This window comes from Podarcis pityusensis (genome assembly GCF_964106645.2).
Source record: "Podarcis pityusensis genome assembly, chromosome: 1".
Taxonomy (NCBI): domain Eukaryota; kingdom Metazoa; phylum Chordata; class Lepidosauria; order Squamata; family Lacertidae; genus Podarcis; species Podarcis pityusensis.
Genome location: NC_138028.1, coordinates 96,566,052 through 96,591,177, shown reverse-complemented (window position 1 = coordinate 96,591,177; position 25,126 = coordinate 96,566,052). Strand labels below are relative to the sequence as shown.

The window sequence follows — 25,126 nt, the reverse complement described above, 5'->3', positions numbered from 1 at the left end:
GCGCCACCCTTTGTGCAAACAGAGATACAAATCAGGAAGCCTTGTTAGTTGTCACTTCCTACTATGTGCAAACCGGGAGCTATGGTTAATGCCTTCCAAACAAATCAGCATGTACTTGTTACAACATACCGACATTATGCCAGAACCCATATGCGTTCCCTGGGGTGAAGCATGAATCTCAAGTCAGTCATGGGAGATATTGCCATTCCCATGGCAATGAATCAAAATGGAGCTGTAGGCTTCAAGAAACCTTTCCCAGAGTGGTTGCTTTGGAAGACAGAGAAATGGACTCAGAAGCATGGGACCAAAGGGGGCATGTGTGGTCTTGGAACTTAGTTGTTTTCTCTCCCTGCAATTGCTTCAAGTTTAAAGCAACCGTTGGGAATAGACAACCCATCAAAGGGTGTGCTGTTTCTAAACCCCAGCAAAAACACTTTGAAGGCTTGAGTCAGGACTGGAGCTTCTGCAATGTGTTCTGATAGGAAAGAGACTTATTAAGGATGGTGTAGGAGTGCATTTCTTAGATCAGCCTTCCCCAACCTGGCACCTTCCAGTTGCTTTGGACTATAACTCCCATCAGCCCTAGCCAGCATAGCCAATGTTCAGGGATGATGGAAGCTGTAGCACATGATATCTTTTTTTTTAAAGTAATATTTATTAAGATTTGAAAGGTTACAAAAATAAAAAATAAAAAAACAGCATACTAAGCAAAAACAACATCACATCACAATAAAGAAAAAAAAAGAAAAAAGAAAAAAGAAAGAAAAAAATACAATGAATCTTCCCATAACTTATCTTTCATTTGCTTGTTTCCTTGACCTCCTCACACCTCCCTTTTTTGTATTCTAGTTCAATTAGCTATTTCAGCAAGTCCTTTCCATCTTTTCCAGTTTTTGTCCTCTATTTTATCTTAATATAATGTTACTTTACTTTCCCTCCTTTCACCATTTAACAATCTGTTTTTTTTCTTAATCCTTTACGGTATCTCTGCTAAAACCACATTACTTCATCCCAACATCCTTCTAACATTCCTTAATTTTACAATGTTTCTGTAAGTAAACTTAAAATTTCTTCCAATCTTCTTCCACCAACTCTTCTCCCTGGTCTCGGATTCTGCCAGTCATTTCCGCCAGTTCCATGTAGTCTATCACCTTCATCTGCCATTCTTCCCGGGTGGGTAGATCTTGTGTCTTCCAATACTTCGCGATGAGTATTCTTGCTGCTGTTGTGGCATACATAAAGAAAGTTCTGTCCTTTTTTGGCACCAATTGGCCGACCATGCCCAGGAGAAAGGCCTCTGGTTTCTTCAGGAAGGTATATTTAAATACCTTTTGCATTTCATTATAAATCATCTCCCAGAATGTCTTAATCCTTGGACATGTCCACCAAAGGTGAAAAAATGTATCTTCAGTCTCTTTACATTTCCAACATTTATTATCGGGCAAGTGATATATTTTTGCAAGCTTGACTGGTGTCATGTACCACCTGTAGATCATTTTCATTATATTCTCTCTTAGGGCATTACATGCCGTAAACTTCATACCTGTGGTCCATAACTGTTCCCAGTCAGCCATCATAATATTATGTCCTACATCTTGTGCCCATTTAATCATAGTTGATTTCACCGTTTCATCCTGAGTATTCCATTTCAACAGCAAGTTGTACATTCTTGACAAGTTCTTAATTTTGGGATCTAACAGTTCTGTTTCCAATTTTGATTTTTCCACCTGGAAGCCAATTTTTTTATCCAAATTGTACGCCTCCATTATTTGATAATAATGGAGCCAGTCTCACACTCTATTTTTTAATTTTTCAAAACTCTGCAGTTTTAATCTGTCTCCCTCTTGTTCCAAAATTTCCCAATATTTTGGCCAATTGTAGCACATGATATCTTAAGGGACTCAGGCTGGGAAAGGCTGAACTAGATGATTTTCAGGATGAAAATGATTCTAGAATGCTAAGAAAGTTCCTAGAGGCATGAAGGAAGGCAGTATATGCAACCTGCATATGGAAGTGGTTTGGAGATAGGCAGGTGTCAATCAGACTCCACCTTTTCCTGATGGAAAAAATGAGGTTTCTCGCAATGGTAGAGCAGCAGAGATCCTATTCTCCCAATCTCCCACATCAGTCCCTTCGAATGTCCAACACTTCAGTTTGGGGGAGCCCTGCTGGCTGCTTACTTTAATGTCCTTTTGGTATCAAGCAAAGGTATTTTTATTTCCACAGAACTTAAATCTTGATGTAGCCTTTCATGCAGCATTGAATTTTACAGTGTAATCCTGTTTACTCAGAAGGAAGTCTCATTGAACTTAGTGGATCTTACTTCCCAGTACATGTGCTTGCAATTGCAGGCTTATTTGCATTTCTCTTTTAATTGCTTTTTTTTCTAACTCAGTGGGTTGTATTCTGAAAACAACATTGAGAACTGTTTTTAGAAGACAGCCTATATAGTAGTAATATTGGCTATTCAACTAATAATTCAGCTAATAATTACATGAGCAGAGCAACTTGGGCTTGTGTAATGGGACTTTTCTTCCTTGTCCCTCACTCCACTATACCTCTTGTACCATCCCGAAATCTACTCTGAAAGTTTGCGGGCATCCCTAGAAGAGATTTAGTGGGTGAGCAGGAGGAAAGTCTCATTGCACATGTGGAAATCCACTTGTGCACAGAGCTCTTTAGTGCTATCTTGAATACAACCATCAATCAATCCCCATCCATCCCTACCCACCCCTCTATCCCAGTTTAGACCCTTGGAATGACTGCATATGGACATGCCATTACAAATATTGATAGCAATAATGTAGGCTGTAAGCTCTCTAGTAGGGACAGCATCCTCTGTGCCCTGGAGATTGTGCCAAGGACCACAGCTGGCTAGCCATTTATTTGTGTTGCCATTTACATTCATTTTCCAGGAAGGGTAGGCTAAACAGATAATCACAGGTTAAAGGCTAAGAGAACTGCTGTAGTTTTTGTCTGATCTTTGGAGTGTCTCAGCTGCAGAAAAAGAGCCCTGGGCTTTCAAAGCAATGTCTCTAAATTATTAACTAGAAATTGCATTAAGCCATACCCAAAGTTTGCACAAATTTGTGGAAAAGAGCCATCGAAATGCCATTTAGTCTAGTTGCCCCAGATGGGCTTCTGGCATTTTCAAAAGAAACACTGTTATTTCTTTCCAGTTACCCCCGACCATCTGCATTTCTACAGGGTTGTTTTAAATAACTTTACTTGATAGTAAACCTGACTTTGAGCCCACCATAAGATTCAACATAATTTTTAGTTATTGAGGTTTTGATATTGCATGCATCTCTGTTGAATTGCACTCTGTGCGACAGAAGGCTCAAGCACCCATATTTTCTATAATTAGATGTATATGCTAGACCAGCAGCTTTTTAAAATGTGAAGGAAAAAGATTGGATGGTCTTTTTTTAAAGACTTCATGGAGGATATGTCTGTGTTATTCCTCTGCTGTTGGAGGCAGCATGCTTCCATTTAACTACTGCTGGGAATTTTAAGTTGGGAGAGTGCTGTTGTACTCAGATCCTGCTTATGCAAAACTGGGACATCCCAGTTTTTCCCACAAGAGCATGGTGGCCATTTTGGGCACTATGATTGCATGCAGGTCACGTGACTTGCAAGGAAGCATGGCCAGGAAGATGCACCTCCTGGTTTGGGGATTCAACATGTTGGAGGATATGACTTTGGGCTTCCCATGGGCATCCGGTTGGTCACTGTGAGAACAGGATTCTGGACTAGATGAGCCTTTGGCCTATTGCAGCAGGGCTCTTCTAATGTTCTTATATTTTGTAAGCCAACTGGAGAAGTTCCATTATAAGAACTGTAAAAGTGGGATAACATTTTTAAAGCCAGCAAAGGTAAAAGAAATATAAACACACACAATATGTTTCTTGTTGCTTTTCTGCATAAACATTATAAAAGTTAAAAAGTGCATAAAATAATGCTCTGCTGAAAGACGCCATACTTTCTTAAAAAGCTCCTTGAAAGTTTTTGCTGTGGCTGTGCCAAGATTTGAACTGGCTGTTTTTTTGAAGTTTTTTTATATTATATATAAAAAAGAAAATTGATAAATGTAGTGTCAGAACCAAAGCTGCAATGGGGACCCAATCCCAGGTGGAAATTGGTTTGCAGAATTGGAAAAATATGAGAGGAGGAAAGAAAGGCTGGCAGGGGGAAAAAATGATGATAAAAGAAGAGAGTGGAAGTGAATAAGAGAAAGCAAATAAAGGAGTGTATAAAACCTCATAATTTATTATTGCTCTGCTAAAGGAGGCTGAAATGTATGACATAAACGTAAAAGAAGAAAACAAATCTCCTTTGCCTTTGCTGGGAGAAAAGTTTAATGGGCAGCATTCCTCAGAATGGCTCTTCTGAGTGCCCTGCACAGCAATATATATATAAAAAATTCGAACCATCGTAACCATGGGAGTAAATAGAGAAGTGGTAATACATAAGGCAATAACATGCTGGGAGTCTCCAGTCTTGCACTACTGTAATCATTTAACAATATTAGAGCTGGTCTTTGAGCAGTAACTGACTTGTATATTTCATGTTGTGCATGTGGTCTGTGTATCATTTCACCCCTGCATCTGACAACGCCAAGCCCCAATAGGTGGGGTGCAACATGATGGGATGTGTGTGTGTGTATCAGGAAGTAATTTTCTGTATGAAATTTGCAAACCATACAGACACAGTTCAAAGCATACATGGATCCCTTACCTGCAGTGTCCACACAGTGTGAGAAGCAGTGCCCAAGCTACCGAGTCGACACTGTTTCCCGTCCACACCATCCTGCAAGATTTAGATCTTCCCTAGGCAAGTTCCACCTATTATTTATTTATTTTGGAGGTGTTCCAATCATGGAAATTGCATTGGGATTGAATCTGAGGAACACAATGTTATTTAATATATACCTTTCCTCACACACTGTCTGTCCTTGTGGAGGTCAGGTGTGATCATATAAAGGTCATTTGCTTGTATGATCAGATGCAAATTCCTAATCTGAGCACTTGTTGTTCAGATTTATTAGTAGAAAGAAGAGCTACCAATGCTACATATGTAGAGATTGATTTATGGTTTCTATCTTGTGCTTCTACCATTGAAGGCAGTAGATGTGGGGTTTCCCAAGAGCCAAGCCCAATTAGCTCCAGCAAGGTTGCTTCGTCATAGGTCTTCGGATCACATGCTGGGGTTATCTTAATTTGAGAAAAATCGCACATCAGAAAAGGACTTGGCATACACTAATCCAACAATATTAATCTCTCAGAGATTAATTTGTTTACTTGAGATTATAGTATGTAACAAACTGAGAAATGGTTCTATATTTGATAAGTACCTGTGTTAGGAATGAAGAAACCACAGCTCTCCACAGGGCTTTTTTCCAGCCAGAATTCACCGAAACTCAGTTCCAGCATCTTTCAGGTGGGCGCCATTGGCATCATAAGAGAACAAGGGAGGCATTCATGGTGAGTTCCAGCACCCCTTTTTCTAGAAAAAATAGCACGGGCTTTCCAGATGTTGTCGTACTCCAATCAGCCCAACCAGAATGGCAAATAAGCAGGAACTATGGGAGTTGTAGAACTACAACTTCTGAAGTGGCACATATTCCCTATCCCTGACCTTTGTAAAGTGAGAAGAATACAATAATACCATGCAGATAGGTAGCTCCAGCTAGTAAGCCAACCTGTAGTTCTACAGAATTGCTAAAAGAGACGATTTTCTATAATATAATCCAAAGGTTGTATTCATATGAACTTAAGTTACTTGTATGTGTTTGGCTTGTAAGGATAATGCTAGTTCCAAGACCAGCAGAATGCAAGTGCCGCTGCAAGTCTGTTTAGACATTAAAATAAGTCTGGTGTAACAAGATTAATTAAATTGCTAATCGTGTGGTGGTGGCTTTTAAATACTCAGCATGTTCACATTGGAAACGTTCTGTCGTTTGCCATTATGTGCCTCCCAAGGATCACCCAGTTCATCTTTCTCTTCCCCGCAGTAATGAATCACAGAGATTCATAACCAGGCCCTTGTGCTTGTTCATTAGCCAACTCTGAGGTTACAAATGTGATAGGAAATATTGAACTGCAGGGCTGACCTTCAACTGTTTGCCTTGAAATAATAATACTTGACATAAATACATTGCAATCCATGGATTTTGGAAATCTGTACAATTGGCATTAGGGTTGCAGTGCAACCTCTGAGTGTCCTACGCACAGTATTATTAATGACACCCCAACTCATTGATTCCCACGTAAATTTTAAAGTGTTCCATCTCTTTCAGCTAACACGTGCCCCTGGACTTTATTACTAATGGGATCTTGCCCTGTTATGGACTTCACTCCTTTCTCAGTTTGGGACTGCTTCCATCAAAGCCTTTGCTCTTGCTATCCCCTCTTGCCTTTGCCACTTTTCAAAGCTGATATTTTCTCATTTTCAGAACACCCAGCTCTCACAGCATACCCCCTGACCCAATGGGCGGCTAGATGATTCAGTAGGTATTTTTCAGTCGCTGAAGCACAAGTTGTGACTTTTATTGCTGCAGCGGCCACATTAGCCTGTGTCATAGAAATGGACACGACTGCCGTGATTCTCAGAATGTTCTGTCTTCCTTTCAGTTTTAGCTCTGCTAACATGGTGATGGCCTCTTTTGCTTCTAGGACATAGTGACATATTTCATGGAATACAATGAGTTGAGAAGATCTCCCTTTAGATGTGTGTGTGTGGGGGGGGTTGCCCTGCCATGGGCTGAACTCTGAGTACCTGGTTCTGATGATGACATGTCCTTTTCCCCCTGCCCCAGAAGACAGCTTTTGGGCTTTTCTCAAGTCATCATCTTTGTCCAGTTAAATCTTTCTTTCTTTTTTTTTGTATTCTGCACAGCCAGCCTCTAAAAGATGCAATTGCTCCTGGGGTGATTCCTTTTGCAAGACTGGGTGTGAGTCCAAAAAAGCTTGACGAAGAAGAGGATCTGTATAGTTAAAGCTATGGTTTTCCCAGTAGTGATCTATGGAAGTGAGAGCTGGACCATAAAGAAGGCTGATCGCCAAAGAATTTATGCTTTTGAATTATGGTGTTGGAGGAGATTCTTGAGAGTCCCATGGACTGCAATAAGATCAAACCATCCATTCTTAAGGAAATCAGCCCTGAGTACTCACTGGAAGGACAGATCCTGAAGCTGAGGCTCCAGTACTTTGGCCACCTCATGAGAAGAGAAGACTCCTTGGAAAAAACCCTGATGTTGGGAAAGATGGAGGGCACAAGGAGAAGGGGACGACAGAGGACGAGATGGTTGGACAGTGTTCTCAAAGCTACGAACATGAGTTTGACCAAACTGCGGGAGGCAGTGGAAGACAGGAGTGCCTGGCGTGCTCTGGTCCATGGGGTCACGAAGAGTCGGACACGACTAAACGACTAAACAACTAAACAACAACAACAAAGAAGAAGAGGATCTATAGAAGGTTTACCTCTCAAAGATAGGATTAACTGGGCACTTAACATGGAAAGCTTCAGAGTGATTTCCAAATAACTGTTTGTATACAACTATAGAGTTGGAAGTCATTCAATACAAACCCTTCCTTTGAAACATCTGCCAATTGGCTATGCAGTTCAGACCACAGTGTTTAGGGCCTCAAGCAGGGAGCAGAGAGGCTCCACGGGTATTAGTAGCACCTTTGGCTTTGGATGAGTGACTCTTGTAAGTGAACCACACCACCACTTCTGTGTAGGGGAGCCCAGAAAAAGCATCGCCTGAAGTTTCTTAATAGCTCAGTTAAGAGATAGATGAGATGTTGAAGTTGTATATTTAATGTAATAAAAAATGAGTTTGGCAATGTTTGGTGAAAAAGATAGTAGATAGTGCTTAAAGAGTTAATGTGCTTAAAATTGCTGAGGCTGTCACAGTAATTAATGTTCCCAATAAACATGCTAATTAGTTGACATGGAGAGAAATCTTCCAGGGAATGTGTTGGACCCTTTCATATTATCCTGAATGCAAACACTACCTTATCATATCCTTGCCATTGACCATTACCTTTACATCATTTCTTGGGTTTAGACACTTGTTATTGACTATTCACAGAACAGCAAAAAGACTTAATAAAATCTGACAGTAGGCTGCTTTTCCTGCCTGCATAGATTAAGTGTGTACCGTGTTTGCATTTCAATTAGCTAAAACTAATTGAATAAATATTTTACTTTTTAGCACCTTATTTGGCAACTAGCTTGGAGGATGAAATAAATCTCTGACCTGGAATTATGTCCTGCTTTTAAAATAGATTATCACAAGTTTATTCTGTTACATATGTGATTTTTAAAAAAATTAAAAATGAAATGCATGTGTGTGTGTGTATTTATTTATTTGAAAATATTTTAAAAATATTTACTAATCTAGAGAAATACAGTTTTACATCACCTCTTTGCTTTGGAGTTGTTTAATATTATAAAGAGCATCAATTTTATTTTTATTTTTCAAGTGCTCAAAATGGGTGCCATGTATTTTTCTCTCGCCACCTTCCCCATATCTACTTGATTTCCCAAGCTGGTTTTTATTGTTTCTTCTGACATGTCCATCCATTCTTGCCTAAGGCTGTGTTTGTTTTGAAGCAATGGCTTAAGCAAAAATATAATACTCCACAAATCAGTATAATTACTGAGGTGGCTTCTTACATTCTTTGATCCCCGCCTCCTCCTTGTTGCCTCACCTCACTGTTCCTAATTTGTAAAGAAAAATACTGGGATGACAGAGTCACAGTTTGTAATTAGCTGCTTTTTAAGAAGCATTGACAACTCCTTCAAGGCATCTGTGATGTCAGATTCATTGCTCTGGCCAACCTGAACCACATCAGTATGTGCAGGTCAGTGGCTTCTCTGATGGAAGTATTTTGCATTTACAGTGGTACCTCGGGTTAAGTACTTAATTCGTTCCGGAGGTCCGTTCTTAACCTGAAACTGTTCTTAACCTGAAGCACCACTTTAGCTAATGGGGCCTCCTGCTGCCGCCGCGCTGCTGGAGCACAATTTGTGTTCTTATCCTGAAGCAAAGTTCTTAACCTGAAGCACTATTTCTGGGTTAGCGGAGTCTGTAACCTGAAGCGTATGTAACCTGAAGCGTATGTAACCCGAGGTACCACTGTACATCATTCTTAAAATCTGTACAGATTGTATTTCTGTTTTATGTCTCTTGACAAATGAGGAAGCCAAGGATGGTCAGTAGTGGCTTGTGGGGTGGTGGTGTTCATCTGGCTTCGCAAAGCCATGCCTCATGGCAGGTTCTCAAGTGGGAAGGACAAGGCAGCGGGGAGCTTGGTGCAGCATTGGATTGCTCTGCTGCTACACCTGCCCTGTGCCAGGCTTCTTGCTTCCTTGCTTCCTCACAGCCACCGTAACAAGCAGTGGCATACAGCATTGGGAAGGCAGGTGAGCAACACCATCCCACCTACAAAGGTCTGACAGCCACTAAGAATTATTGTATTAAATTCATCCCAATTAGAGATAGAGAAGAAAATACATTGGTACCTCTGGTTACGAACTTAATTCGTACTGGAGGTCCATTCTTAACCTGAAACTGTTCATAACCTGAAGTACCACTTTAGCTAATGGGGCCTCCCGCTGCTGCTGTGCTGCTGGCACACGATTTCTGTTCTCATCCTGAAGCAAAGTTCTTAACCCAAGGTACTACTTCTGGGTTAGCAGAGACTGTAACCTGAAGTGTCTGTAACCCGAGGTACCACTGTAATTCTTTTCACATTTTTATGAAAACCCTGCCCAATTTGTACTTTCTAAACCATTATAGGAACTGAAACAAAACTCTTCTCTAAATTTTGCAAAGCAGTTCTCTGTACAAATAATTCCTATAGAAATGCTTACTTATGTGAAATGTGCTGTAGAAGATGTGTATATTCATGAAAATAATGTACAAAAATGCACTTTATTAGCCCCAGCATAGAGTGCATTTGCAGTAATCCAGGCTTGAGGAGAAATGCCCAGGAAAACAAGTATCAATTTTCACATAGACTTTCGTTTAAAATAAAATAAAGCAAATGTATGTTGACATGTGGCAAGCCAAATTTAAGACTGGAGAAAGACAAAACACAGAAAACCTTAAAATTATAGCTTCATTCTTCCCATCCCAAAATTATTTCTTTGTTCTAGGCAAGATAATTGGCCTGCACATAAATGACCTGTTTACCAGTGCTTTTTTTCTTAAAATTTTTTTTTAGGGGTACTATCATTTTCTCAAATTGAATTACTGCCCCTCAATGAGGCCAAACTTAGATTCACAAAATGTTTAGGAGTATGCGTATCCCTGTGTTCCCCCAGAAAAAAAGCACTGCCTGTTACCTTTTCTTGTCAGCATGCGCGAGGGAAATGAATGTGATGAATCTGTTAGACTCATTCACTGGAAAAAAATGCATTGTACGTAATTTTTTTTGGACTTTCCTGCCTCACTTTGAGGTGCTTTGAAGAAATTCCACTTTAGCTTGAACAAGCCCAAACTTTTCAGAGCGGCCCTGCTTTGGTACTTGATTTGGGATTCATCCAAATCTTTTGCACATTCCTAATTTATAGAGCTTTAGCATTTGCTCTGTCACCCAGACAACTACTGTACCTTTCTTTAAACAGAACTACTTAAAAATATTTATAGAAAAGTCAGGGGTATAAATGTTATTTTATCCTCACTCCCAGAAAGCATATGTTGAGATGTATCCGGCGTCTAATATCTTATTTCAAGAGTTTTAATGGGAAAGGTAAAAGCAGTTTATTTTAACCCCTTGCACCGATATGTCAATGCAATGGAAAATATTTGTAGCATTAAAATGTAAATTTGCTTGATGGTGCTTGTTATGGATTTCCGACTTGTTCAGAAGTAATTATTCTGGAATACCTGCAATGTAATCAATACCTAGTGGTCTGAAAATAGGAGTGATGACAGTGATTTGGTTTTGCTGCATTTGACAGGACTGCAGTCTATTCTCATACCTTTTAAAAAACATCATTTCTGAGATAGCAGTAGTGGTAATAGTCATATGGGCAGAATAACAAGTGGCGGAAGGTTAACGAATCTCTGTGAACCAATAAAGTATTCTGATGAGCTGATAAATCGAATGAGTAACAGAATTCTCTGGAAGCTAGCCCCTAACTTGGAAAATTACTTGTCATCGCAACAGGCAGGTATCACTGCTGAGATTACAACCTTGGAGCAAAGAGATTGATCTAATTTGCACAATGAATGAGTCTTACTTATAGGAAATCTATAGGCAGTTGGCAGTGGTGAATGGTTAAGAAATATAACTAGTTCAGACCTGGCAAATCTTTTTCAGTTCTAAATTAAGAAGTAAGGACATTGTTTCCAGAAAATGCAGTGTGTTGCAATGTAAAGGTCAAAATATATTTTGCTTCTCTTTTGGGAGGCTTTTATATAATTACCTGTCCCCTTCATTAAACTGCACGTGAGGCCATTCAAGAGTTATCTGTCCTGATTTTTAGAGAGGACGTGACCTTCCTTATGGTGGAGCAAGGTACCATGGGAAGGAGCACAATTACCTATTCTAGTCAGGTTCAAATGAAGACCATTAAAAGAACGTTTTATTCCTTTTAATTCTTATTTCTGTGAGCATGAAACAGGGCTTAAAGCAAGGAAAGGACCATCTGAAAAACTAGAAAAAATGATTAAATATAGAAATAGATTGCTCTTGTTTGTTTGTTTATGCATGATATTTTTACTCCACTTTTCAGACTATCATCATCATCATCTCGCAAAGCAGATCATGCCAAGAAAAGGAAATGAGACAGGCCCTGTCATGAGGCTTGATACTGAAAAAAGACACACAAGAAAAGGGAAGATAGCAAGGGGAACACATATTCTGATCAAGGGTCTACAAATTATTTCTTTACAAAGCTCTTTGGTGACCATTGGTTGGACAGTGTTCTCGAAGCTACCAGCATGAGTTTGACCAAACTGCGGGAGGCAGTGGAAGACAGGAGTGCCTGGCGCGCTCTGGTCCATGGGGTCATGAAGAGTCGGACACGACTAAATGACTAAACAACAACAAACTTGCTGACCATTCTCCACCTCTGGCAATCATCCTTTTGTCCATTTGCAAATGTATTCAGAACTTCCAGTGCAGTAAAGGAGAGGAACCTTCCTTCCAGGTAAGGCTACCTAATTCAGCTTCTATTGACTTTTTCCATAGTACACCATTTAAGTTGACACGTAGCTTTGCTAATATAAAAACCCCCATCACATTTCTTTCCACTGTTTTCTCTATTATTATATCTAATATAGTAAATTATTTTGGAGCTCTTCATAATTCCTTTTAGTTTTTGTCACCCTGAACAGCTTGGTGTCATCAGCAAACTTGGCTCCCTCACTACTTAGCCTAAATCCTAGCATAATCATTCCTCAGCTTTTGCCATATGCTGAAGACACACCTTTTTATCTTGTCCTTTGTCAGATGAGGTAGTTTGTTTTATGGGGCCCATCTCTTTTATTGAACTTGGACTGTTCTGTTCCATCTGGAATGGTTTTACTTGTTTCATAATTGTAATAGTTTTATCTTGCTTGTTTTTTTTAAAAAAGATTCCATATTATAGTGTTGTAAACCACCCTGGATTGTTTCAGTGAAGGGTGGGTGAGAAATCTTATAAATAAAAATAAATAAGATTAGAATAGCACATTCCAAAGCTGAGGTGCTATAAAGGTTGAGTTTGTCCTGCTGGTGATATTTATATAACATATTTTATTCATACATATACAAACACACATCACAAAGAATTGCAGCTGCAGGACTTTTATTAAACAGCAGCAAAACCAGAGTTAACAGAGATTGATGACCTTTCTGAAAACAAAGCAAACACAAAATGCAATGAATATTCTTTGGAAAATGTTGCAATCTCTCACATGAAGTAGCATGAATTGAGCAGGTCCAGAACTGTTTCCGAATAGAATAATTTACTATAGAAATATGTTAAACAGGATCAGTCCTAAAGTAAGAGATCCACAATTCTGTTTGGGCCTCTTCATTCACTATACAGATAGAAACAAAAAATGTATTATTTATTTAATTAAAGCATTATCACCCTCCATCTTGTTGAAAAGATGCCCAGAATAGTAGGACCGATGGACCTGTCCATTCCATTTGCCCAGTGTTCCTTCCTGCACCTAATATTGATCAATACCCTCCCGCTCCTGGGACTGTAGGCTTATATGATACAGTTTACATTGTTCGGTAGATTCCCATGTTACCCTCGGGAGAGACTTTTTGGAGGATAGAGGGGCTGCAGGGCAGGATGGGTTGCCTGAGTTGTTTTCCACTTGCATAACCATTGGATACAAGCTAGGTGACTTTCAAGATGGCTGCAGAGAACTTCTAACAGACTTACCACCTTATGCTGTAATTGTATACTATTTATTGTACATCTGCTGTGGGGAACAGTTTTTGGCTCACTGGGCCAGATCTGACCAAGCCTGTGTAGACATCACTGAGACAGACATGCAAATATGCTGGGAATGGGGGCTTGGGAGAGCACATCTTTGTTTGAGACTCTGTCCTGCCATTCCCAAAATCTCCCTGATATAGTGCATATGGAAGGTATTGAGGTGTCTCTGCTGGTGGGTGTAAATTGCCCACAAGTCACTTCCATAAAGCAATGTGCTCAACACACAAGCCTGGCAGACCTTCATCTTGGTATTGGTCACTAGCATCACATTTCTCCCATAGCATTTTGGAGAGGCAAGCCATTGCCATAGCTGCCTTGCCCATACTCATGTGAAGCTCAGTGTCGATGGAGAGATTGCTGGTTATTGTGGAGTCCAGGTAGACAGCATCATTTACCACCTCAATGCTGATGCGTGGGGTGCTGGCAACATCCTGACTCAGGATGTTGATCTTCATCAGGATGGTGGTAAGGCCAAACTCCCTGCAGGTTTGGGCAAAATGGTTGATGAGTCTGTGTAGAGCTTCCTTGGAATGCACTATCAGGGCAGCATCATTTTCAAATAACATCTCTTGGATAAGAACCCATTGCACTTTGTTCTTGGTATGGAGATGTGCCAGGTTGATCAGACCCCCGTTTCTCCTTGAATGGAGGTACATTCCATCTTCGGTCAAACTGAAAGCATAGGAGAGCAACAGAGAGAAGAATATGCTGCAAGAGAGTTGCTGCAAGAATGCAGCCCTGCTTCACACTGCTGTTTATAGGGAAGATGTCTGAGGATGAACCATCGTACTGGATGGTGCCGTGCCTGTTCTCATGAAAAATTTACATATTTGGCTCTTTCAAGACCAGATGTCATTAGGGGTTTTGTGCATCAATCTCCATTCCACTTTCATTTATGACATTGGTTTTTGTGCTTGTAACATCAACAGAACGGCTTTGTTTTCTGCAGTGTCATTGCATTTCCAAAGGGACAGAACCAATTCTCTGAGGGATTCTTATGTAGAAAGAAGACACATACATTCATTTTTCTTCATGAAGTACTGATTTGCAGAGCGGGAGATAGAGAGATGGCATACCATATGCAGCTGTGTCTGAAATGAACATAGCTTTCTTGGCTTGTGATTGATAATGGAGTAAGACTGTAATCTAATTGGAGCAGAGAATGACTTCGGTGAAAGAGCACTATTGGTTCTGTAAGATCTAAAACCTGGCAGCTGAAATTGTTGGAGGTGCTATATGTTACTCAGCTGGATTCATTGGAAGAAAGTTGAACAACATCACTACAGAGTTCCTTGCAGTTTTACAAATACCCCCAACAAATACTAGGCTAAAAGATATTCATGAGATACCAATTCAGAAACTTGTCAGTCCATAAGATCTCAACCTAAGAAATTCTCCTGTTGCGCAACCTACCACCTCTCTCTGATGATTAGCTCTGGAAACAGAGATTGCTCCTCACACCTCTGCTCCAGTATGCCTCAAAAGGATGGGTAAATTGAAACTTACTTTCAAGTGAAAGCAAAGGAATTAGATGCAGTAGATATATCAAGCACTCTGCAAGGCAAACTAAAAACTGTATACAGTATGTTGTATACTATTCTGAAGAGAGCTGAACACAGAATGATAAAAGGCACAGGCAAGGATTGGTAGATGGGCTGTTGAAAGTTTTGGGATATGTAGCAATGAGGGCTTAAAACGGGTGAGAAAACTTTTCCTGCCTGTGGATCACATTCCCTCCTGGGCAGCCTTCAAAGACTCACATGCAATTGATGGACAGAGCCAGAGGAAAAAGTGGGTGGAGCAATGAATTCAATTTTTGCACCGTGGGCTACTTTCTACACACATACTCGTAGAAAGTCCTCAATCCTGTTTTATTATTTTTTTAAAAAAAGTTTGCATTCCTTGTTGGGAGCACACTCAGAATCCCTCCAAAGTATGGCAAAGTTTGGAGTCAATCAAAGTTTGATCATTGGTGATAAATTTGCCTAACAAACGTCCTGTTCCTCCTGTCTCCCTGTACCTGCAACTATAGGGGATGCAATCAAATTATTTGCAGGTGCCAAAGTATGGCTTAGTTCAGTTTGGTGGGCTACAAATTGTGCAGCCTTCGTTTAAGATAAGGCCAAAAGTATACTGGGTGGCATTTAACTAATGTTTACTCAGAGGAGATCCATTGAAATCAATGGACCTAACGTATTCATGTTAATTAATTTCAGTGGGTTTACTCTGAGTAAACATTAGTTAAATGCCACCCAGTATACTTTTGGCCATTCCATTCACTCTTTACAAACTCTGACAATATAAGTATATATTGTGGCTGATGGAAAGCATTTGATGCCTAAAAGTAAAGTTTAATTCTCCCTATTTTGTGAAGAAGAATGAGTATGTTACAGTAGGGTCATGATATAGGAAGTATATATGGGAAAGTGTGCATAACTTTTTCATTCTATGGAAATGTATGTGAAAGTTGTCATAAGGTTACATCCAGCTGGTACATGATTCCAGAAAGACTACATCAGATAAGCAGAAATTATAAATGCTGGAAATGTGAGCCAAGTCTTGGAAGCGACTTCAATAGCTGGCGGTTGTGCACAAGGCAAAACAGTATTGATTTCCGATTGAGAATATAAGAGAGAAACAAAAGCACCACTAGATTTAGAACATGCTTTATTTTTACTGACAAATATATAAACATACAGCAACGTGAATAAATATATAGCCATAAGAACAGGTTAACAAAATTCAAGGCCAACAATAATCTGTAATAGTCTGTAATCTGGAATACACGCAAAACCAAATTTGAAATCCAAATTTAAAAAGATTTAGATTCAGAATTTCCTCCAAGAATACCTGGAGCTAGGGTGCCAACAAGTTATCTTGGCTTTCTAAACCAAGTTGGTCTTAAAAATGGAAAGCATATATGTATTCTCCCTTTGTCTTCATTTAATGATAGAATAACTTGCCAACTTTCCTAGGTACAGAAGATTTTATCATTTTATTACAAAACCAATAAAATGTTATAAAAAAGGAAGGTGTTATCAAAGGCAAACTTTAAACAATAGATTTTAGTCTTCCATGCTTCAACAGAAAACATTTGTATGCATGTATGTGTACAATTATTTATATATTGTTTATATTTAGTAAGGTTGAAATAATAACATAAGCAGCTTAATTCCAAAATCTAAGTTTGGGTAACTGTTGCATTTTTAAAATGTAGAGATCAGCCAATGCTTATTTTCCCTATACTTCTAGAGGGTAACCTGACACCTGCTTAAAACCAGCAGAGACTAATCCAATTAAGTGTGCAATCTGCTCCTCATTCTGTCTTGAGACTACCTCCTCAAGTGATTTTTTAATATCCCGCCCCCCTTTTAGCCATACCCTCTTACTCCTAACCCTTAGCATTCAACCTGATTAAAAGGTGTGGTGAACATAAAATCTTGCTCTGTATTTTGTGACATTTTGGCTTACCCTAACTAAAGTATTGCCCAAGTGTAAATTGCTCAAGGTGATTTTCTCTGTTGACAATAAACAGTGTCTTTTTTCTTTTAAAAATTATTATTAGAGAAAGATCGCCTTCCACTTAGGGCAGCTTAGAGCATATAAAATCATATTTTCATTAAACTGTAAGAAACAATTACAAAAGAGTCAGGGTTGGCAGTTTTAGCTTAAAGCAGGTTAAACACATGTAAAATAAAATACCACAACAGTACTTTTGTTAAAAAATCTTATTGTGCGGCAAGCATGAATCTGAGTTTGTGCTGTCAGCATACATGTCTATTGCACAACTAATCCATCTTAAAAATTTGTGATGAGTGCACAAATTTTATTATTCTCTTTTAATGCCCTAGTTCAGCTCATTAATTTTATATCTTTGATGACTGGCTAATGCTTACATTTGTCCTTCTAAATATGTAAATATATGACATTAAGTATGGAAAGTGGTGGGCATTTACATTTAAGGTATGAATAATGGTAGCATGTAATTTTTTTTGATGACCAATGGTTTCTAACAAATAAATTTGACTGACTGACTGGTTGACATAACTGATTAGTCATTTATTAATTCATTCAAAGTCAAGAAAGCAGTCCTAGTGACCTTAGGAAAAAAGTTCTTTCATCTTTTTCTGGTGAGTCCTCTACTTGCAATGTAAATATTTATAGGTATCTCTAAGAGGTTGGCTAGGTTGAGAGATGGTGGCTGGTCTCAACTTAGTGACCTGACTGTATATTCAGACTCCTATATCCCAGATCCTACTCCAGCACTCTGACCACTGCATCACACAACCTCTCCTGTGTGCTTGTTCTTCCAGTTAAAGGCTCATTTTGTCCTTTGATATGTCACCATTCTCATTCATTCAAAATGAGCCTAAATTGATTCATGTGAAATGTGAGGCTATGTATGATGTGTGGTGTCTTAATTTTAATGCATATGCACTGGGCTCATGGTGGTTAAGTATAGTATCCTGAGAGCAAGGAGAAGTCTTCTAGTAATGGTGTGTGTGTTTTAAAGCATGACATCCAATGGTGTTTATCTATCAGTGAAATAGACATAGTTGATGGAACAGATTACCCCTTTTTCCTACAGCCTCTGTGCACCTCCCAAACCTGCTCTAAAATTGGGGTGGGGGGAGGGCAGCACAGCACAGTAGGCTGTATATTTCATGTGGCTGAAACCATAAGCATGGTAACTCCAGTGCCCAACTGAGCATATTGACAATTTTTAAAGCCTAAAGCCTCTCTAAAAGTCAAAATAGGAGGAACATTAGGAGAGTGCTTTACTAGGGGATAAATCACAGGAATGAATGATTTTCTTCTCTCTTGCTAAAATGTAAGAAATTAATCTGGGAAAGCTGAATTGGGAAAAGGTTCTGGGAGCTCTTTCAGCTGCATCAAAGGAAAGTAGTATCTTGCTATGACAGGAGGGGATGATTTTCCTTTTTAAAAAAAATAATAATAATAGCGGTGGGGAATGCTTACTTTTTGAACATGCCAAGTAAGCATTAATTGGTCTGTGAATAATCGGCTTTTTAAGGGGTAGACTCCTCAGCACATCGTGGGTCATTCAAGCGTTCAAAAGATGTGAGGCAGTTTAATATTATTAATTGCTAGCTAGCTGATTAGATTTACACAGAATTGTCAGTCCTTACAGGCCCAAATAATCATTCCTCGCAAAATAAAATTTACAATGCCATTAAATTTATCCCTAGCAGGTTTTCCAAAGTGAAATCTCCCAACAGCAATAAACTTTTATTGCATGTTTAATTTATTTCTCCCTGAAGTCGGGAAATGTCTCAAAGACGTATGTTGGTGCTCATTGGTATTATTCCTTAAATATACATAAACATATTTAATCTATTTCTTTCATTTTGCTTCATCTCTTGAGATTAAGGCAGCTTCCAGATGTTGCTCCTAGGAGTGATGTTAAGTGGGGAAATTGCTCTGGTATTAAAAAATGCCTAATGATCTGCTTCTTCTTGAAGAACTTTGGAGCTACCTTGGCTGCTTGTATGTGATGATATGTCCTTTTACTCCAACCTCTTTGTGTGAATGTGTAATTGCAAACTGTGATGAGAGTGCTCATCATGTAAAAATTGCAGACTGGGAGTGGAGGGAGATATCAAGTATTGGTCATACTCAGAACATGCCCATTTAAATCAATAGGTTTTAAGTTGCTTAAGTCCATTAAATTCAGTGGGTCTACTCTATGTCTTATCATCCATAGTAAGTGTTGGACTCTACTTGGGTTTTAAATAATAATAATAATAATAATAATAATTTGAATTTATATACCGCCCTATACCTGGAGGTCTTAGGGCAGTTCACAGAATAAAATTGTGCCACCCAAGTAGCAAGAACTAGAATGCAGAACAAATATTGCTGATCTGAATTCTCATCCAGCTACAGTGATATACACCATGCTTTAAATAATTGTCCTGCATGTTTACTCAAGACCAATAAGTCTTTGTTTTGGGCAAATTTGTATCAACAACAATTAAGAATTCTTGCAAAATCTGATTTCTCACAATGTTTTCACTGCTCTGCTACAAATTGCCTCCTGTAATTTCGCCAGATTCCATAATATTAGGTGCAGCATAGAGCAAAATAAGCATTCATGTGATAAATACATTCATGAGATTGCACCTGGGAGTAGAACTGCATGCACAAATACATCTGGTGCTTTAGATTTAAGTAAACAGTGATAACTTGTATGTCCGTGAGTTCTAGTGTTGTGAGAGATGGAGAAAAGCAATGAAGCTGAATTTTGAAAGATTCAGGACAGAGAAAATAAAGCATTTCTTAATGCAGCACATAGTTAAACTATGGAACTCAGTCCCACGGGAGGCAGTGATGGCCACCAACTTGGGTGGCTTTAAAAGAGGAGTAGACAGATTCATGGAGAAGGCTGCTGATGGCTGTGCTCTGCCTCCACAGCTGGAGACAGTCATGCTGTTGAAAACCACAGGAGGAGAAAGCCACTTCCGAGCTGGAGAGGAGGTGGGGTTGCGGGCCCACGCCCTCCCCACGCACGCGGGGGCTGACTCACAGCCCCCGTGAGAATGAGGGAATCCTCGGGCGCATCATCGCCCTGTCCAGCCAATGGGCTTGCCAGGGAGGCGTGGCCTGAGCTATTTATGGCCGGCGCGCCTGAGGACCGCCCTCTCTTCGCCGTTCCAGCTGACCCGGTAAAGTAGTCCGGTAGTCTTGTAAAGGATTCCGGGGGGCATTGCCCTGTCCAAAGCCTATGGAGGTGTGGGCCTAAGGCATGCCCCCGAGCGGTGACCCCGGGGGAGCTCCTAGTTGATGTACATCAGCAGGACTCCCCCCACTAGTGGTTAACCCTTACTGGCCTTCATGCAATCGGGCTGAAGCCGGCTAGTTGTTAGGACGAATGCCTAAGCCAATACCGCTCAATTCCTGCAATCAATAAAGTTGTGGCCTTTTCCGCTCGTTAACCTTAAATACTGTGTCCTGTGTCTTTATTTCCCAAGGGGGGAGGGGGACTTGCCACGCAAAGTGCTCGGATCCTGCTTGTGAGTTTCCCATAGGCTTCTCATTGGACTAGATGGGACATGGGCCTGATCCAGCAGGAGTCTTCTTATGTTCATCTCACTTAGCTGCCTTATACTGAGTCAAACCATTCTAGCTCAGTATAGCCTGCACTGACTGGCTAGATAATAATAAGCTAGATATCTACCAAGATGTGATTTGGGAGGCATTCCCACTTCGCCTTGAAGAGTGTCATCTTTTAAAATGGACTCTATTACTAATCTAATCGCTAAACTGAATGCTAAATTGAAACATAAAAATCAGCGAAGGTTTTTTCTCCCCTTTGAGTGAGGGAATTAATTAGAAAATTATCAGTCAGAATGAACTGAAGTACAAATTGCTGAATTATGTTTGTTATCTCAGTCTTAAGAGTGTTTTAACAGAAAAGATAAAATTAAATGAAGGCAGCAACCCAGTGAAAATCATGTTAGGAAAAGGACGCATGCTAATAGATTTCTTTATACCACAACACAGCTTTTAAAGAACTATTGAAGAAGGCAGAATTATCATCTGAGTAAAGAGCAGCTTTGAAGAGATGCTATCTATGTGGGCTTGCCAACAGACCAGAAAACAAAACCCTGGATTGGTCCAGTGTCTTGTTTGGTTTGGTGGGCACATGCCAGAAAAGTGATAAGGTTGGTCTTTCATCTCACTGCTTTACAACTAGTGTTTTATTTCCTTGTGGTATGCACTGGTATGCAGAACCAACAACTCCCCCCCCCCCGCCCCGAGACACTCAACCTCATGAGGAGCCACGGCATGAACAAAGCCCTCCTCAGGCCTAACCACTGCTGCCACCTCCCAGGGCTGGTGGAATGTACGAGTGCCACTCCCTGAGGAGTGCAAGAGTGGGCAGCACAGCATCTGATGTGCTTCCCCTATCACGCTCTGCTCCCTGCTGCTGGCCGTGTGCACCCTGGTTGCCTCGCTGTCGGTGCTCGTGATAGAGTACTGGCACCTTTTTTCTAGGAAACGACCACCACCATTTGCAGCTATGGGCAGCTTTCATGCTGGGAGTTGATTACAAACTTGGGGTTTTGATTACAAACTTGGTAGACCAGATCCAGCACAGATTCAGTTCCTGGAATAGCCATGCTAGCTTCCTGGTGAGGTAATGGCCCTCTGAGTAGGAGCCAGTAAGGTAACAAAGGAAGCGGCTCAGTGCAGGGTGACAAATGGGTGGGTCACCCTTCCTCAACTTGCTGGTTGTTAGAAAGACAAAGGCTAGAGTTGAGAGTTTGAGTTATGTGAGCTCGAAGGTAGAAGCAAGGCTGCAGGCTGGGCAGCTGGTAGACAAAGCTATATACCTGATTTCTGAGGGATTCCAAGGCTGTGGCTGTTGGGGAAGCAAGACCCTCTCGCAATGCCAGGGACTTGGAGCCATGATCTAGGAACCTCAGGAGCTTCGTTAGGCTTGAAATTAGCCTAGTGAACAACCATTGGATTGCAGCATCCCACCTCAGATATGGAAAGGAGAAGAGTGCAGCATTGACCTGTAACTGGCAGGCATTGTGAGTCTCTTGTGGCTGGACTCCTTGATAGTATTAGTATCCATCTCAATAAAGCAGATCCTCCTAGCAGTAAGCTGCTTTTCAGAGCCTGGGCCAACAACGGATCTCAGGGATGTTGGGCTGAAGAAAACACACTCCAGGTTTGAATTCAGGTGTGGCTAATCCTGGGTGTAACCAGTAAAAGGACAATGATGGACTAGAGGGAACAGTGGTATAAAGCAGCTTCCCTTAGCCCAGTGTTCCAGATCATTTAATGGTAAAAAACACACTAAACTATGTTCCCTAGTTTGCAGACTTGCAGAAGAACAAACAAGACATAGAGGCATGAGCATGGTGCTATAATGCAAGCTTGACTGGTGTGTGTGTGTGTGTGTGTGTACATTTGCCCCATAGTTTTTTGGGGAAGAGGGGGAAGGTTGTTACTGTTATTGTTGAGGAGAAGGCACATGGCACAGCATTAAAGAGTTATGTATACCCTGAGCCATTGAATCATTCTTATGTGCCAGAACTCTCAGACAGTTGTACATCTTGAAAATTCCAGGTTACAGGAAGGAGTTGATGATTTTATAACAAATCACATCCACCATGAGTGTGGTGTGTATGGAGAGACAAGTGTTTGCTGAAGGTAATACGTTATAAGCCTCTTTTAATCAAACTGTGTTTCTACCAAAGGCACAGGTAATCTGACAAGCATATTATCTTTGCTGGCAGAAGCAGCAACATAGAAAACAGCTCTCATCAACTGAGAGCAAGGAGAGAAATGAGCAGGAAGCAGAATAAATCTTCCATATCTCTTAATATAAGATTCATTTTTTTATTATTTTTTATTTTACTTTAGTTTGCAGTTGGAGCTATTTAGTACCTTGGAATTTCCTTGTCCTATTTGTCAGAGTTGAAGTATGAATGGCCCTGAACCTTTTTCTCCAGATTTGAACAACCGTTTGTGAGATAGAAAGCAGTTGGCAGCTAAGTGGCAATTCCGGCTTTATTGAGTGGCTTGGCTCATAACTGGCTATTCCTTATTGAATTTCCTGTTAACAAACACAACATGAAAGCACAGCCTCTGAAAGTGTAGATGTAAACTCATTCTCCCATAAAGCTGAGAGGACAATTTACAGCATGCAAAAATAATTTCTGGCATTTTCAATTTTTTTATTCTTTATGCCTGTTTTTGGCACAAGGGGGAGGTCAAAAGGAATTATCTAATGATTGCAGAAGTAGAAAAGAAATCACAAGTTATTGTCCCCACTCATTTTATAGAATTCCTCTAGATTACTTGTTTATTCAGCATTTATCCTTATTTGCTTACAGAAATCTTACAGGCTGCTTAGATTGTGTTCTTTTTTTATTGAGCACATTCAGCTAAGTTCTACTTAGAGTTGACCCATTGAAATTAAGAAACCTTAGTCATGTCCACTGACTTCAGTGGCTCTGCTCCGAGTAGAATTAGCATTGAAATATTGTTCAGTGCACTTCCTTGTCATTTTCCTAAATGAAAAAAAGGTCTGGTTTTGTATGGGTGGGTGTGGATTGGTGCAGTAGGGCAAGAAGGCACTTTAATACACTCTAATTGCAAATGCTTTATCACATTTAGGGACTGCCACTTTAATGTCCTGGTAAATATGGGAAAGAGCAATGATGGAGTTATATACCAATTCTTCTTCATAGTCTCCATGCAGTCCTGCATATGGGTTTTGTGCCTGGGCAAAGCAACATTTAGCTCTAGAGCTAAACCAGTTGGGCATGGACAGTACTTTCCCATTTAGCTTCTGACTGCAGCTGCAGTATGGCATGGAGCAATGACGGTGTCCCACACTTCTCCTAGGCTTCTCACTTCAGGCAACTGAAAAGTAGGCAAGAATCTTGTGCACAGAAACATGCATAGGAAGCTGTTTTATATGGAATAAGACTGCTGGTCCATCTCATTCAGTACTGTCTACACTGACTTGCAGTGGCTCTCCAGGGTTTCAGGCAGGGAGTCATTTCCAGCCCTACCTGAAGATGCCAGCCATTGAACCTGGGACCTTCTCATACAAATCAGATGCTTTGCAACCAAGCTACATATTTCTATTAATTTTCTTTTTATCTAAGAAACATACAATAAAAGCTTTAGTCTGTTTGTAGTGATCATCTTCTTTAAAATACACAATTTACCCCTTTAAGCATCCTTTCAGACAACCATAATATCTAAAGGGGGGGGGGCGATTTTGCCACAACATCATTTAGACATGAAAGATCCATGCTGAACAAGGAGAATCTTGTGTGGGCAGAACTGCATTGGTCAGGTTTCATGGAGGGGTGAGCATAACCATTTTAAGGGAGAAAAGCATCAACTGCTAGTGAAAAACTGACTTTTTAAAACAACAAAAATAAAGCTGCCATTCATCAAATGGAAATGGTCATGCCATAAATTAAAAAGGATTTTTTAAAAGTTAGCTTTCTTTAAAATAAATAAATCAGCACGCTAGATGGGATAGTGTATCACTGGCTAGAGCCCTGGTAAAATAGCATCAACCCTTGAGACTCAACATTTTTTCTTTGGACATCTGCCTAATAAAATAATTGCCTTGTGCTGAGTTATCTAGTGTCTCCCCTCCTCACTGGCACTTCCATCTGTGATCCACAGGACACCCCCCCACCATTTGTGCATGTCTTATTATTATTATTTGTTTACTATGTTTTCAAGACTTCTTCCTTGCAGTGATCATTAAATTGCTCTTTAAACTTCCTTGGATTGCCAAATAAGTGTAGCAATTCGATACTTGAGCCATTTCAAGAGGAAAATTAGGGGCTAATTGGCATGCATGAACTGACACAATTTTTTCCTTTAAATAACTTTCATGCTAAATTATATATATTTTCAGTTAGGGCTGATGCACACGAAGTTCCTTGAGCCTGGCTTTTAAGTTTATGTTTAATTCCTTGTTTAGATAATGCTCAAGCATTTCACTACTGAGGACAGTCCTACAAATGTGGTTCTTGTCTTTATGTTGGCATTCTATCTTCTACTCACTAGTCTTATGCTAGGACCAACTGGTCTTGGCTCTGACTCAACAGCTTAACCTACTTGTCCACCCTATTCCAATGGCTCTTGGGACACATTACCTGCT

At 40.1% G+C, this 25,126-nt stretch overlaps 1 protein-coding gene across 1 annotated transcript in view; it reads left to right on the top strand.

The window, feature by feature from the left end:
* The first annotated feature begins 12,007 nt into the window (after positions 1–12,007).
* DPP10 (dipeptidyl peptidase like 10) overlaps positions 12,008–25,126 on the top strand; it is a 580,058-nt gene continuing 566,939 nt past the window's right edge. Inside the window, exon 1 of the mRNA XM_081006655.1 lies at positions 12,008–12,168. The gene's annotated coding sequence lies outside the window, so the exon portion shown is untranslated. The remainder of the gene's footprint in view (positions 12,169–25,126) is intronic.